Genomic DNA, 14,394 nt, shown 5'->3' on the forward strand with positions numbered 1-14,394 from the left:
TAATCATATGAAATACATCATTAGTTGTCATTTTGCTTCCTATCAATCTTTTTCCACTCGGAATCCTTGTTCACGTGATTTTGGTTAATGCTACATTTTAACTTCGATTTAATTGCTTCCATTTTGTAGCCTGACATTTCCGTCCATGTTACTGCATTCATTATTTCTGTCTCATTTAGTTTGAATTTCGTTTTACTTATGATCATTGCTTTCATTTAAATCATGATTCACGTTATTTTGTCCATAGTGTAATAAGAATTTATCTTTTAAATGTTTCTATAACAATTGCCATCCATAAAGGCGTACATCTTGTAACGAAAAATACATTTTGACACCACTGCACAGTAAATATAAATATATTACTTTATGTTTTGTTTTGGACTGACAGATCAGCATACTTAAATGTTCAAACATTATGATAGATAAATAAAAATAAACTCACATGCACAAAGGTTACAAGTGGAAAAAGATTGATTGGAACTGAAAATAAGAGCAATTCTATACGTTAAAACGTTTAGACAAAGGAATATAAGTGAAAGAAATTCCATGTTAACCAATTAATCGAATAAAAATGATCAGAGTCATTCGATAAAGATTTAAAAATATAAAAAAATCAATGTACTTGACGAGGTTAGAACCGAAGAATTTTGCATGTTAGGTCAGTACCTCAACTTTTTTTATCTCATTTTGTTCGTTGGATTTGTCCAGGGCGGACGTTTCATGACACCTGTTCAAGTTCATCGTTGACCCGTTCACTCAGGTTTTTCGTTACAGAGGGACACCATTAGGCTGTGCTCCCAGTCTGTAGTTGTTACTCATTTAAAACTATAAATCATCATGCGAAATTCTGATTTTTTTTCATCGATTACTCGCAAAAGAGGGCCCACCAGGGCGAGCTGTTGCAGGATGTGATTCCTTGCACCTTAACCTACATCAATGTACACATTTTTTTCAAAAACTTGACCCTACAACTACGGACCTCTCCTTGAGAGAGATGACCACAGGGTCAATTAGTAAATTTTGCACAAGACTGAACTCAGAAGTCAACTTAGCGGGGGATAGTTCTGCTCAGACAGCATTTACCGTTCTGTCTCTTTTGCTCGATAGACCACACACAGAAATGTAAAGCATAAAGATTTAAGGAATTTGTTCCATTTTAAAATAAAACGCTAGGTATCTTTTCTTCTTTTACAGATGGAGCACGGCGAGTTCATCCCTAAACATTAAACAACACTCACGGATTAGACCCTGGGCCTGACTCGACTGCTGCCTGAAAGGCAGTGAGACGAGTATCTATGGTCGTGGGATATTTGATCAGCTGGTTGCCAGTCCCTCCAGCCATTATCGCCAGTAGATGAAACCTGATGATGTCGCAGCTTTTTTATTCTAGCAGCTCCCCATTTGGCCTTAAAAGGGCTGAGTGGACCCCATAGCAGATCTCCCCATCTCAGAAAGAAAAACCTGCAGAATGTTCCGGGAATTGAACCCGAATCGTCCTGCACAGAATGCAGCGATGCAAAAAATTTTCTTTTGGTGTTCGTTCTTTGGATGTGTTTCTTCATGTTTTTAGTTTGTCAGGAGTTCTCTGAGGATGTCGCATGACATCTTTCACATTCTCTCGATGAGGGTGGCCAGTCCCTTGAGCAAATAGGCTAGAAAAAACTTCTGGCTAAGGAGGCGACCGCTGAACATTTTGAAGCATTTCGCAAAATCAACGCCGTAGCTTTTTAACTTTGACGAATATAAAACGCAAAAGAACGTCTCAAGACAATATTTTAACAAGTTACACAGAAACCAGGTGATTGTGTCCTTGTTGCAACTCACGATTTGTGATACCGCCACGATGCGAAACAGTATCATGTCGAAGTTGGTGGCCATGCATGTAAAATATCGGTTTCATCTTCCAGTAAGGCTATGGCCAATGTTTGCTGCGATACAAAAGGGGCTCCTCTTACTGATTGCCTTGGGAACGAGAAATCACTAATCGGCTTGTTACGCTAGCCCGCTGACCCAAATAAAAGAGAAAGTACATGAAAAGTGTAATATCTTTAGTAAAAATTTAGAAAATGTATTTGCCAAAAGACGCTTATATAAAGAGAAAACTGAAGGATTTTAAGATGAGATTTATGGAACATTCTTCCCATTCACTAATTTTAGCAGCTCCTGACCTGTACCCACAGCTAGAGCAATTTATGACATAAAAGGAGACTACGAGAAGAAGAGCGTTAATTACCTACAAAAGTTTTTCCACTTCAGAGTCGAGGATTTTCTCTCGTCTACATATGAATGTAAATAAGTCTTTCTTGGACATAGCAAAGCCAACAACAAATAAGAAGTGGCCACGCAGTTATAATTTGCGAGCCACATTTCGCAGCTGTTCTAAAGTGAATCGAACCGTCGAAGTGAAGCCAACACGGGACTCGACCGAAGCAGTGAGCTAAGCAGGGGAGCGCGCTAGTGGGGGAGGAGGGAACGAGGTTACAGATGAAAGTCGCCAGCCAAGCTAGCCCAGGCATGCAACAGCGGCCGCCGGGTGCAGGCGCACTCTCGCGTTACGGCGAGGGCCGCTCGCTTCAACATCCGTTTCACCGGCACTCGTTGCCCGAACCTCCACTGCGGTAAAGAAGCACTATGCACTAAACTGCTTCAAGTGTTGCGAAGACACAGATGGCGCTACACTTATAGGGAAGCGGCGAATTATAGAGGTATCGAAAACTGAGTAATACAGCACTTTTTGCTGGAAACTATCGTCTCCAGGGGGAAAACATTAACATAGTTTCGACCTAGATCGACGACGCCCGGGGATAACGGGGTCCCCCTTCCCCTATCTCTCAGGGGAAAAATATAATGTAGTCAGCTGTAATTATTTTAAGGAAATGATTTAGAAATCGGTACGTAGTTTTTTAACTGTTTTGGAACAAACTTTCTTTTGGCTGTTTACAAGACGCCATTCGTCTTGCAAAATATTAAAAATACTCCATACCCCCAAGTCTAGCCCCCCCTCCCCCCCAAAAAAAGAAAATTACCGTACAGGCGCCCTTGGCTTACACTGCAGGTCTAGGCTCAAAATAACATTTCGAACGCCACCCAATGCCCATCCGTTATAGTGTATAAATTTAATAGACCAAAAAATAATCTATTCAAGTAGAAGAGCGTATTACCGAAACGTGTAAAACTTCTGCAAAGTCGCGCGTGGCCAATTTGTGGACACGACAATAAAAGACAATATAGGTGCGAGAAACAGCTGTTGCGTTTCAGATGCCCAGCCGTCAATTGCATGCGCTACTCTTTTACGATGAGTATGCAGAACAACGTTCTCGCCAGTGGTTCATGATTGGAGAGCCTGGCATGACTGTTCGTGAGTGCGTAGACACGTTTATAAGCTCGTTACAATGCTGTCCCCGCTGAGCCTGACTGTCCCTTTGTGCGCACCGGAAAAACACACAGCAGGTGGCTAGCAAGTGCACACACGCATGTACCTGTCCCTCCTGAGAACTCCCAACAGGAACGTTAACGATATACAGGCGAGTAAACACTGGTCGTGAACTAAAAGCGAATGTATTTTGAACATATATCGTGCTTTTTTTGTGTTTAAAGAAGGGATGATTGTAAGATTTTCTTGATCCAAAACATTCAAATAATGTCAATGGTCAAAGATGTTATTTCTGCAAAATTCGCAGGCAAAAATATGGTACTGTGTGTAGCACTATCACACAATACTTTTTGAGTAACATGTAATAACTTTTTAATAACACTTACCTAAAGTCTTTGGGTCTTGCTAGAGTACAATGTCACGTCACAGATGGAAAGCGATGTCCAGGATAAATAAACGAACACAAACAGAAACACTTCTGTGAACCAGTCACCCCGACCAAAATTTTTGCTTCGTGACTGCTATCCGTTCGATGCGCAGAAATCGAAGCAAATGAATTTCACTTCACAGTTCCCAACGAACAGGTGACTCCTACAGCTCGATCACATTCCAAGCAGGCGGTTGCCCACCCGCGGCCGCCGAGGCTGTTAATATCACTGGGAAAGTTGCAATCTTATGCGGAATTGTTCGCTTACGGAGCGCAGAAACGACACGTCATCACGTCGGCCTTCACCTGGCAGCCTGGCAAGCGCGAGCACCGTTACACGAGCGTTGCGGGCGAGCGCGAAGCCCCCAACACCTGCCACTGTCTCCGTCCGACTGCAACACAACGACTGGATCGGCGGCGACAGCTCTGCCCACGCAGCGCCTCCTATGCTACGGTGGCGCTGCCACGCGGCGGCCGTGTACACCAGCCGGCCGCCTACCTCGCTCGTCGTTCCGCTGGACAGCCGGTTCGCTGCCCTTCTGCGTTGCGACTCGCGGTTCTCACTCTGAGAACTGACAGCGTCGTGAAGTACAGAGGGTAGTCACTGGCAGCGCTTATTAGATTCGTAGGTAACTAACTATATTTATGTATGCGATGTATAAACGTGTAAATTCTGTTTGTGTATCCGCAGTATCAATACACGACAGTATATAAATAAATGTAACAGTGTTACATGAATCTGAGGTCTGGAGCTCTCTTACGAATTTTATAAACAGCATAATTTTCTGCTTCATTCATGTTTAATATTTACATTTACTTCAGTACGACGCGTTTCGACGCTAGCTGCTATTTTCAGGTGCACGTCTTATACACTATTTTGTATGACTACATTCCCCAGCGGTACGACGTTTTTTTGTTATCTGTGCCAGCGAGGTTAAGTGGGTAAGTCTTTCCGAGAAATTTACACTGGGATACGATCCATATATTTTTCTGTCTTACTTTAACATGGCATACATTCATTAATATAATATATTACTTATGAACAGAGTGAATGTACACACCAACAGCGTACAAGGACATGGAAAGGTTGATTGAACATTACTGCCGAACAATCATTGAGAAAAGTTACACCCACTAAGCATCTCGGTGTACGCGTAAGGAGCGAACAGAAGTGGAACAACCAACAGAAGTGGAACAACCGCATAAATCTAATCTCAAGAAAGGCGGATGTTAGATTTCTTAGAAGAAACATCAGGGAGAGTGGTCCACCCACGAAGGAGCTATCTTACAAAACCCTCGTTCGACTACTATTTGAATACTGTTCGTCAGTCTGGGGTACGTAACAGGTAAGACAGAGAGAAAATAGAGAAGATCCAAAGAAGAATAACCCCATTTCGCTACAGAGTTATGTAAGCTCAAAAGCATCACAGAGATACTCATCCGCCTCCAGTGGTAGAGGCTACAACATGGACGTTACGTGTGTTACTGTTAAAATTTGGAGAGTGTCCGCTCCTAGAATAGTCAACCAGTATATTGCCTTCTCCCACCCATATCATGCTAAACGTCAGATCAAAACTAGGGAGATTCTAGTCGATACTAAGTCTTAGAACTAATGACGGCATTGGGAGAACCAGTCCTGACAAAACTCTACCATCCGGTGAGCAAGATGTATGAGACAGGCGAAATACCCTCAGACTTCAAGAAGAATATAATAATTCCAATCCCAAAGAAAGCAGGTGTTGACAGATGTGACAATTACCGAACTATCAGTTTAATAAGTCACGGCTGCAAAATATTAACGCAGATTCTTTACAGACGAATGGAAAAACTAGTAGAAGCCAACCTTGGGGAAGATCAGTTTGGATTCCGTAGAAATGTTGGAACACGTGAGGCAATACTAACCTTACGACTTATCTTAGAAGAAAGATTAAGAAAAGGCAAACCTACCTTTCTAGCATTTGTAGACTTAGAGAAAGCTTTTGACAATGTTGACTGGAATACTCTCTTTCAAATTCTAAAGGTGGCAGGGGTAAAATACAGGGAGCGAAAGGCTATTTACAATTTGTACAGAAACCAGATGGCAGTTATAAGAGTCGAGGGGCATGGAAGGGAAGCAGCGGTTGGGAAGGGAGTGAGACAGGGTTGTAGCCTCTTCCCGATGTTATTCAATCTTTATATTGAGCAAGCAGTAAAGGAAACAAAAGAAAAATTTGGAGTAGGTATTAATATCCATGGAGAAGAAATAAAAACTTTGAGGTTCGCCGATGACATTGTAATTCTGTCAGAGACAGCAAAGGACTTGGAAGAGCAGTTGAACAGAATGGACAGTGTCTTGAAAGGAGGATATAAGATGAAAATCAACAAAAGCAAAACGAGGATAATGGAATGTAGTCGAATTAAGTCGGATGATGCTGAGGGAATTAGATGAGACACTTAAAGTAGTAAAGGAGTTTTGCTATTTGGGGAGCAAAATGACTGATGATGGTCGAAGTAGAGAGGATATAAAATGTCGATTGGCAATGGTAAGGAAAGCGTTATTGAAGAAGAGAAATTTGTTAACATCGAGTATAGATTTAAGTGTCAGCCAGTCGTTTCTGAAAGTATTTGTATGGAGTGTAGCGATGTATGGAAGTGAAACATGGACGATAAATAGTTTGGACAAGAAGAGAATAGAAGCTTTCGAAATGTGGTGCTACAGAAGAATGCTGAAGATTATATGGGTAGATCATACAACTAATGAGGAGCTATTGAACAGAATTGGGGAGAAGAGGAGTTTGTGGCACAACTTGACAAGAAGAAGGGACCGGTTGGTAGGACATGTTCTGAGGCATCAAGGGATCACAAATTTAGCATTGGAGGGCAGCATGGAGGGTAAAAATCGTAGAGGGAGACCAAGAGATGAATGTAGGTTGCAGTAAGTACTGGGAGAGGAAGAAGCTTGCACAGGATAGAGTAGCATGGAGAGCTGCATCAAACCAGTCTCAGGATTGAAGACCACAACAACAACAACAACAACAACAACAACAACAACAACAACTAAGTCTTACAAGCAGTCGTTCTTTCGGAGTACCTTTCACGACTGGAATAGGAAAGGGGGTAAGCGACAATGGCGCATGAAATATCCTCGGCCACACACTCTAAGTCATTGCCAAATATAGACGTAGGTGCCGACAGGTCGTTATGTGTAGCAGGATATTTTTTGCAGCTGAAGTTAACACAGACATATGTACAAGATAATCGACAAATTGAGAGTAAGGTAGATGGTTGTGACTAATGGTGCTGGAGAAGCATACTGCGAATAATCTAAATTAGTAAACAACTAATTAACCAAAGGTAGAAGAGATAAATCCAAAAATCTCGTTCAGGATTTGGATGACCAAGCTTGAATGGCTATTACGGAACGGCATCATGATACAGAAAACTTATTGGAGAGAGATAGTTAAGATGACGAAAGCAGAAAGAATCAGGATTAAAAAAATTTTCTCGTGGACTCGATTGTTATCTTAACAGCTGCTATTGGTCTGAGATTATCAATATTCATTCGTTTAGCCGTCGAACTGTACAAAGAAGCTATCCATTAAGTCATCATAGAACATAATAGACCTAAGGCCACACAACAACAACAACAATAGAAGTAGCTGAAGTTGATTAGACGTACTACTGTGAACCATGTTAGGAAGACTTTCGTCTGAAGCAACCAGTCAAGTTGGGAACTTGGTAATAGGCTATGGAATCAGTAGTTAGCATGGAATGAAAGACACGTTTCCACGTATCACTGGTGGACTGTAAATCTAAATCTTGAGAGTTCAGTTGGCACAACAAATTGGAGTAGTGCTACAGATGTGCCATACTCATCCCAGTAATTCGCCAGAGTTTGTTGCATGCATGTGGACATGTGCCTACATTTCTTTGGACAGGATGGCGTTGGTGGCAGATCAAAGTCACGGCCACCTCTAATGTGTTCTCAATAGAGAGAGTGATATGTCGGCTGGCAACACATTGTGCCCTTTCTCGAGCCTCGCTTAAATTTGCACCAAAGCATCCGTTCAGTAAACGAGAGGCGGTGTAGAGATGAAAGGCATTTTCTTGAGAACTAGAGGTCTACATCTTATATTTACTCTGGCTGGAATTGCTGGGTGCTTGTAGTTCCGCGAAAGTCCGTCAGACGTCAATACAGCCGCTTTGGACTGCGGGAGCAACCGCACTCGATTTCGAGCGTCTCACCCTCGGATTGTCCTACAATCTACTATAGTTACCAGAGCATCGCTCAGTTGCACGCTGTTGGGTGGGACGTGCAGGCGCGAGGAGGGAGAGTGCGAAAGCGAAACTTAATTTAAAATAAAATATCCTGAGCATGAACAACAATAGTTGTAACAACGTTTAGGAGAGATTTTCGTTAGTGACTGGTAAGGATGTCGGCTACAGGTACTGTGGCAAGTGCTCTGCTGTCCTGTTTTTCAGATCCGCCACCAAACGTCTGATGGCACAAGTCTACAGAACACTACAAAGTGTACATTCTGAAGCCTTAGTAGTTTCAGTGAAAGCTACAGTAATTAATAAGGTCCCTAGAAATGTGTGCCAGAGTTTTTTGTCCATTTACATTAACATTAGTTGTAGGATTTCGCTCTTTATGTCTGAAGCTTGTAAATGTCGGTTCAGAATTGGGTAATGTTGAACGTTTCCAACATTTTGTCTCACCCTATTACGGTAGCACGAAACACTGAGAGACACGCCGATGAAATACGAGCGAGTATGATGCTAGCATTACCCAGGCCATAGGCGTGAATGCATATGGATGTATAGCGGATATGTGGACCGATGGATACAGGAAAATGCGTTACCTATCTAGTACTGCCCACTTTGATTATCAAGACTAGGCACTGCGAAATATGATATTGGTGACAACTCACTTTTCTGAGAAGAAGAAAAAAATATGAGCAATTTATTAAGAACTACGTCGAGGAAACATTTTCCAAAGTGTTAGGAATAAATTCGTAGCATTTTAATAAGGTTTCATTTGCCACTGACCAAGGCACTAATATATGCAATCCTTTCAGCATTATGCATGGATTACACGTATTTCGAATACTGTCCTAAAACACTTGATGGATGACGATTAATTGATAAATTGGCTCGGAGTGGTTTATCCACGACTTAAGCTGCTACTGACAGCGTGCGTTTCATGCAGAAAACTGGCGTCGTGAATTCGATGCAAACAAGTTTGGATAAAGAAACGGAGAGGAAGTGGAACAACTTGTTTAGAATGCTACAGTATATAGTAAGGCAGTAGTAAGGCAACACGGGAAAATTATGGAATGGCGGCCGGAGAGAGGTGTATCTGAAAAACTTACTGGTTACAAAAGCAACTCTGCAAAAGACATCGTGACATTTCTAGAGCCATTCAAAGATGGAAGAAGAACGCTGGAAGGCCAAAAGTTTCCATATATATATATATATATATATATATATATATATATATATATATATAATTTAAACGTATCTTCGGGCTCTGTATTACAGTGACTTTCAGTATGTGCGACGTTAAGGTGTACCACGAGTGATCCTGGTCGCGTCTATTTCAAGGTACGACAACCGTCACAAGTGCATCAAGGCTGTTGTTAGGAGTACTACTCGGAACAGCAGATATAGTTTCTACATTAGCCTGCTCATTCACCTGACATGCCATTCAGTGGTGTATCTGGCTTTCTGTGTGTGGAGTGATAGACCTTAACATTCACCTAGTAGCCAGTGGAACTGACTCTGATAGAGTTTGTTTGTAATATTTTTATCATGTCATCTACCAAGTTTGTTTGATTCAATTTCATTGTGCGGCGCGGAGTCACGACAGGTATTTTGTATACGTAATTTTGGTATGTTCCTCCTTACCGTGTCTCTACGGGTATACAGGGTGTATCTAAAAGAATCATCCCATTTTTAATACCTTCTCAAAGGTGAAACTTCCTGGCAGATTAAAACTGTGTGCCGGACCGAGACTCGAGCTCGGGACCTTTGCCTTTCGCGGGTAAGTGCTCTACCAACTGAGCTACCCAAGCACGACTCACGCCCCGTCCTCACAGCTTTACTTCTGCCAGTACCTCGTCTCCTACCTTCCAAACTTTACAGAAGCTCTCCTGCGAACCTTGCAGAAGTAGCACTCCCGAAAGGAAGGATATTGCGGAGACATGGCTTAGCCACAGCCTGGGGCATGTTTCCAGTATGAGATTTTCACTCTGCAGCGGAGTGTGCGCTGATATGAAACTTCTGGCAGATTAAAAGTGTGTGCCGGGCCGAGACTCGAACTCGGGACCTTTGCCTTTCGCAGGCAAGTGCTATACCAACTGAGTTACTGTAGCGGTAAGGAACGAGTCGAAAGTTATAAGCGAAAACCGTTCTGACATTTTTGACAGGAATGTGTGTACCGATACTGTTGTTATTAAGATTGTAGCGTAGGTAACTTTCAGAGGTGGTAGGTGGACCAAAACAAAAAAGGGTCTAGTATATATGGGCTCTTAAATGCATACCTTAAGAGCTAAGAGCATTTTTTTTTTTTTAATAGAGGAGATGTCTGTCACAGTAGCGAAGACGAACAATTTCCCATAACTCCTCAGCTATGAATTTTACAGCCCAAGTTTACTCGACATTTTTTCCTTGTTTTCGTCTCTGAAAGTTGCCTATCCTGCAGTATAAGCAAAAACAGTACCGATACATGTATTCCATCGGAGAGGTACAAGAACGTGTTCATCTTATAACTCACGACTCGTTCGCTCCCGGTACAGGGAAACTTACCTCAAATTGATAGATTTATCCTTCTCCATCAACCTAGAAAGTTTCTAACATCATTACGGAATCACCTTGTACATAGGCCTACATACAATACATTTACAGTCGTCGGCGCCTATGCAAATGCCGAACCACTCACTCAGCTCCATTCCAGAAATTTCATTTGACACAAGGGTGAAACACACTTAGTACGTGTGAATGATACGTATATAGATTACACGCTTAACATTCTTCTATCATTCTAACCTTTTTGCCCATTTTAAAGTGACTATTGAAAGCCCGTGACTGTGAAAACTATTGTTTCGGTTTTGGCTGCACTCATTATTTCTTTTGTTCGTTTAACGAATCATTTCGGGAAATAATTCCCATTGCTAACTGAATTTTTATTACACTATAACGTCGTAAATGTTATGGTGGTGTTTGTGAGCTGCTACTTCGTTACTGTAACATCACTGAAAATCAAACTAGTGAAAATTACTCATTACTATTTTTTGACCTACAGTTAGTGAGGCATCTGAAAGTAAAGTCTCGCGGGATTTTGTGCGTTTCGTTATGAAGAAACTCATAATGTAAATCTACACATACCCCGAAAAAAATAGAAACACAATTAAAAAAATCAAACACAGCGGTAGGATATAAGTCAAAAGCATTAACCAGATGTTATGCTACAGATCGTCAACAGATGTTACTTATTAGTACGAGAAAGGTACTTTTTAGTAACATAAAGAACGCTGCCTGCTTTTGTAACAACGACATACCTACTTGTTTCCACACAATATTGAATAGAAAAGTCTTAAAGCGACTTAGAGAATTTCTACAAAGTTTGGACAATATTCTTAACATGCAAAATTAAAATAATGGTGCTTAGAAATAATTGAAAGGACGTCATATTCGGCTCATGGCTGTGAAGGGTTTTATTTTTATTATTACAATTTCGGTATGTACACTGTTATCAAAGATAAAACCCATGACAGCCATAACCGTATTATGATGCAGTTCAATAGTTTATGCAGATTTTTCACCCGTCACATTAAGTTAAACCGCGGAAAAAAGTAACAGTGCAGTAGCTCTTTAAGTACACAAGCACAAAAAAGTCGCTATATTCAGAAGATAACATCTATGCTCTGTTGATGATCTCAAGTATTGTTTGTTTATGACTGATCATTTTATGTTCCAGTTCTTGGCGTCCACGTATGAACTGTGTAGGTATTGATCGCCATGTATTTGTGTCTGCATAAAAGAACATTCAAACTCCTTACGTACATTTATTTTCATATTCATCAGTATTTACGGGATAAGAATCGCCAGTAACGCTACATTTTCGGATGCTTTGGATTACGGCGAAGTTACCATAACGATGTAACATCTCACTCATGGCAAGCGTCCTATTTCAGACGTTATACCGTAATTAAAAGAAATAATTGGGAGTAGGAAATATTTCTAGAATTGTGTCGTGTAGAAGATAAAAAGAGATAAATAATAATCCCGATAATCCTGACTACAGTGGCAACTGTATTTGTGTTAAGAAAAATGTAACCGATCCTGTCACCCTAGGGTCGTTCTAAGGCTACGAACGTAACATTTGTACAGTTGCAACGAAGTATTATGAAATGAAATACGAGTAACCCCCCCCCCCCCCAAAAAAAAGTAGTCAGAGAATGGAACACAAGAGTAGTATAAGAGTGGGTTGCAAAAAGAAGATCCTTAAAGTAAATTGCATTGCTTTTGCAGATTATATGGCCCTGTTTGCTGAAACAATGGAAGAAGCACGGGAGCAAATCCTTGAACTAAAGAAACAAGCAGCTAAAATTGGTCTTCACATCTCCTCTGAAAAAACTAAGATATTGACAAACATCAAGCACTCATGTAAATACCTCAAAGTTCAAGAACAGAAGATTGAAATAGTAAAAGAATTCAAATATATCGGAGAATGGATTAGTTGGAATGCTGGGGAAAGCAAAGCAATGGAATCCAGAAAAAATAAACTTGAATTGGCCTTCCAACTAACAAAAAATACATACAACAAAAAATCCCTTTCATGGGGGTCCAAAATTACACATTACAAGACAGTGATTAACCCAGAAGCACTGTATGCAGCAGAAACACTTAACATGAATTTCAAATGCCAAATGGAGAAACTTGAGGTAAAGGAAAGAAAAATTTTAAGAAAAATCATTGGGCCAAAATTTCAAGACAATAAGATTATATACATCAAAAATGAAACTCCCTACAAGAAAAATTGAAAAACTTTCAGATTCTATGCGAAAAAGGAGAATAAATTTTTATGGTCATCTTCTCAGAATGAATTCCAACAGATTAACTAAACAAATCTTTGACTTCTTCCGTAACCGAAAAACGAAGCCCAACTGGTTTAAAGAAACTGAGAAAGACCTAGTGGAATTAAATATTCAGAAAATTCACTTATTGATCGAACTGCTAAATTAATTACTAAAGATGAAAACATAAGGTTCCAAGACAAATCCACACAGAAGTCCAAATCCTTCATATCGGAAGAAGAGAGGAGAAGAAGATCAGAAAGAATGAAGAAATACTGGGCCCTAAGAAAAGAACAACGCACAAAGAAATGATTGATCCAGCGTACCCCAAAGACGGTGAAACGAAAGAAGAAGAAGAAGAAGAACAATAAACAGCGAAGTTTTATTGCTGCGACCCGTGTTGATGTGACACTAAGCAAAGGAACAGGAAGTGTTACAGGCGTAACACAACCTACAGTTCTCATGGAATGAGCCACTACTGTAAAATGGTACTGCCAGAAAAACCCTGAAAAGTAAGAGCAACGCGATTTTTTTGCAGTTAATTTCACAATAGTGCCTTGAAACCGCTAGTCTGGGGCATCGACAGCTAACTGCAAGCCAGTTACTCTACACTTCAAAGCGGCTTCGTGAATGTTCCGCAAGCCCAAATGACCTTCGCAGCACTAGAGAACAGCTGTGCTGCGAAGCCGTATAAGGCAGCAAGGGTCGTCCAGCCCGCATACCTACGCATAGCCGCTTCCACATCGCTGGCAACGTGTTGCTCATTTCGTGGCGCGGGTTTCTTGTCTACCCGTGTTACACCCTGAATAGGATACAGCATCCACAGATACACCTTTACGAGTACATAATTTCAGAGACGGAAAAGTCGCAGCCATACGGTAAAGGTATCAGTTTACACAACGGACGCTTGAGGTAAACCCGGTAAGAATGCCGAGTACAGAGCGAAGGATTACACAGGCCAACCTGAACTCCCCCTACAAAATTCCAGAGGTGGTTTAGGGAAATTATCTGAGTATTTTCGTGTGAGGGTCTCGTGATCTCCGGTGGCTCGTTACAGAGTAGTAATATAATTAAGATTAGGAATGTTTCATGTCAAAAGTGAAGCAAACCGCAATGTTTGTTTGAGAATCATTTGACTTCACTAGAAATTGCTCTAACATACTTTACTGTACAAGGGGTAATTTAGCTTAGCTCTTCAACTCAGTTATTTCCTGAACCGTCTAAGAAATCGTAATTCCCTTTTCACATGAACGAATTGTAAAAAATTCATTAAACGACGTTTACCCACACAAAAGACTTATTACAACACAGCACAGAGAATCTCTTCCATGCTTAATTTTAAATGGCACCGAAATAACATTTTCTCCTTCCGCAAAGAACAAGGGGATAATCCTAGACCACCACTTAGACTGGACTGAACACACTACTGCAGTCTGCAAGAAAGTTTCTGCATCCCTTCATTGTCTACAGAAATATAAAAAAGTATTTCCATTCGAGCTTAAGAAGAAGCTCGTAGAATCTCTAACATTCCCTATTCT

General features: G+C 40.9%; 1 protein-coding gene across 2 annotated transcripts in view; it reads right to left on the reverse strand.

The window, feature by feature from the left end:
• Positions 1 to 4,202, reverse strand: part of LOC124612637 (ecotropic viral integration site 5 ortholog) — a 174,657-nt gene extending 170,455 nt beyond the window's left edge. For both annotated transcript variants that reach the window (XM_047140938.1, XM_047140946.1), the window contains exon 1: positions 3,760 to 4,202. The gene's annotated coding sequence lies outside the window, so the exon portion shown is untranslated. The remainder of the gene's footprint in view (positions 1 to 3,759) is intronic.
• Positions 4,203 to 14,394: the final 10,192 nt, after the last annotated feature.

Source organism: Schistocerca americana, chromosome 1, assembly GCF_021461395.2.
Source record: "Schistocerca americana isolate TAMUIC-IGC-003095 chromosome 1, iqSchAmer2.1, whole genome shotgun sequence".
NCBI classification, from domain to species: domain Eukaryota; kingdom Metazoa; phylum Arthropoda; class Insecta; order Orthoptera; family Acrididae; genus Schistocerca; species Schistocerca americana.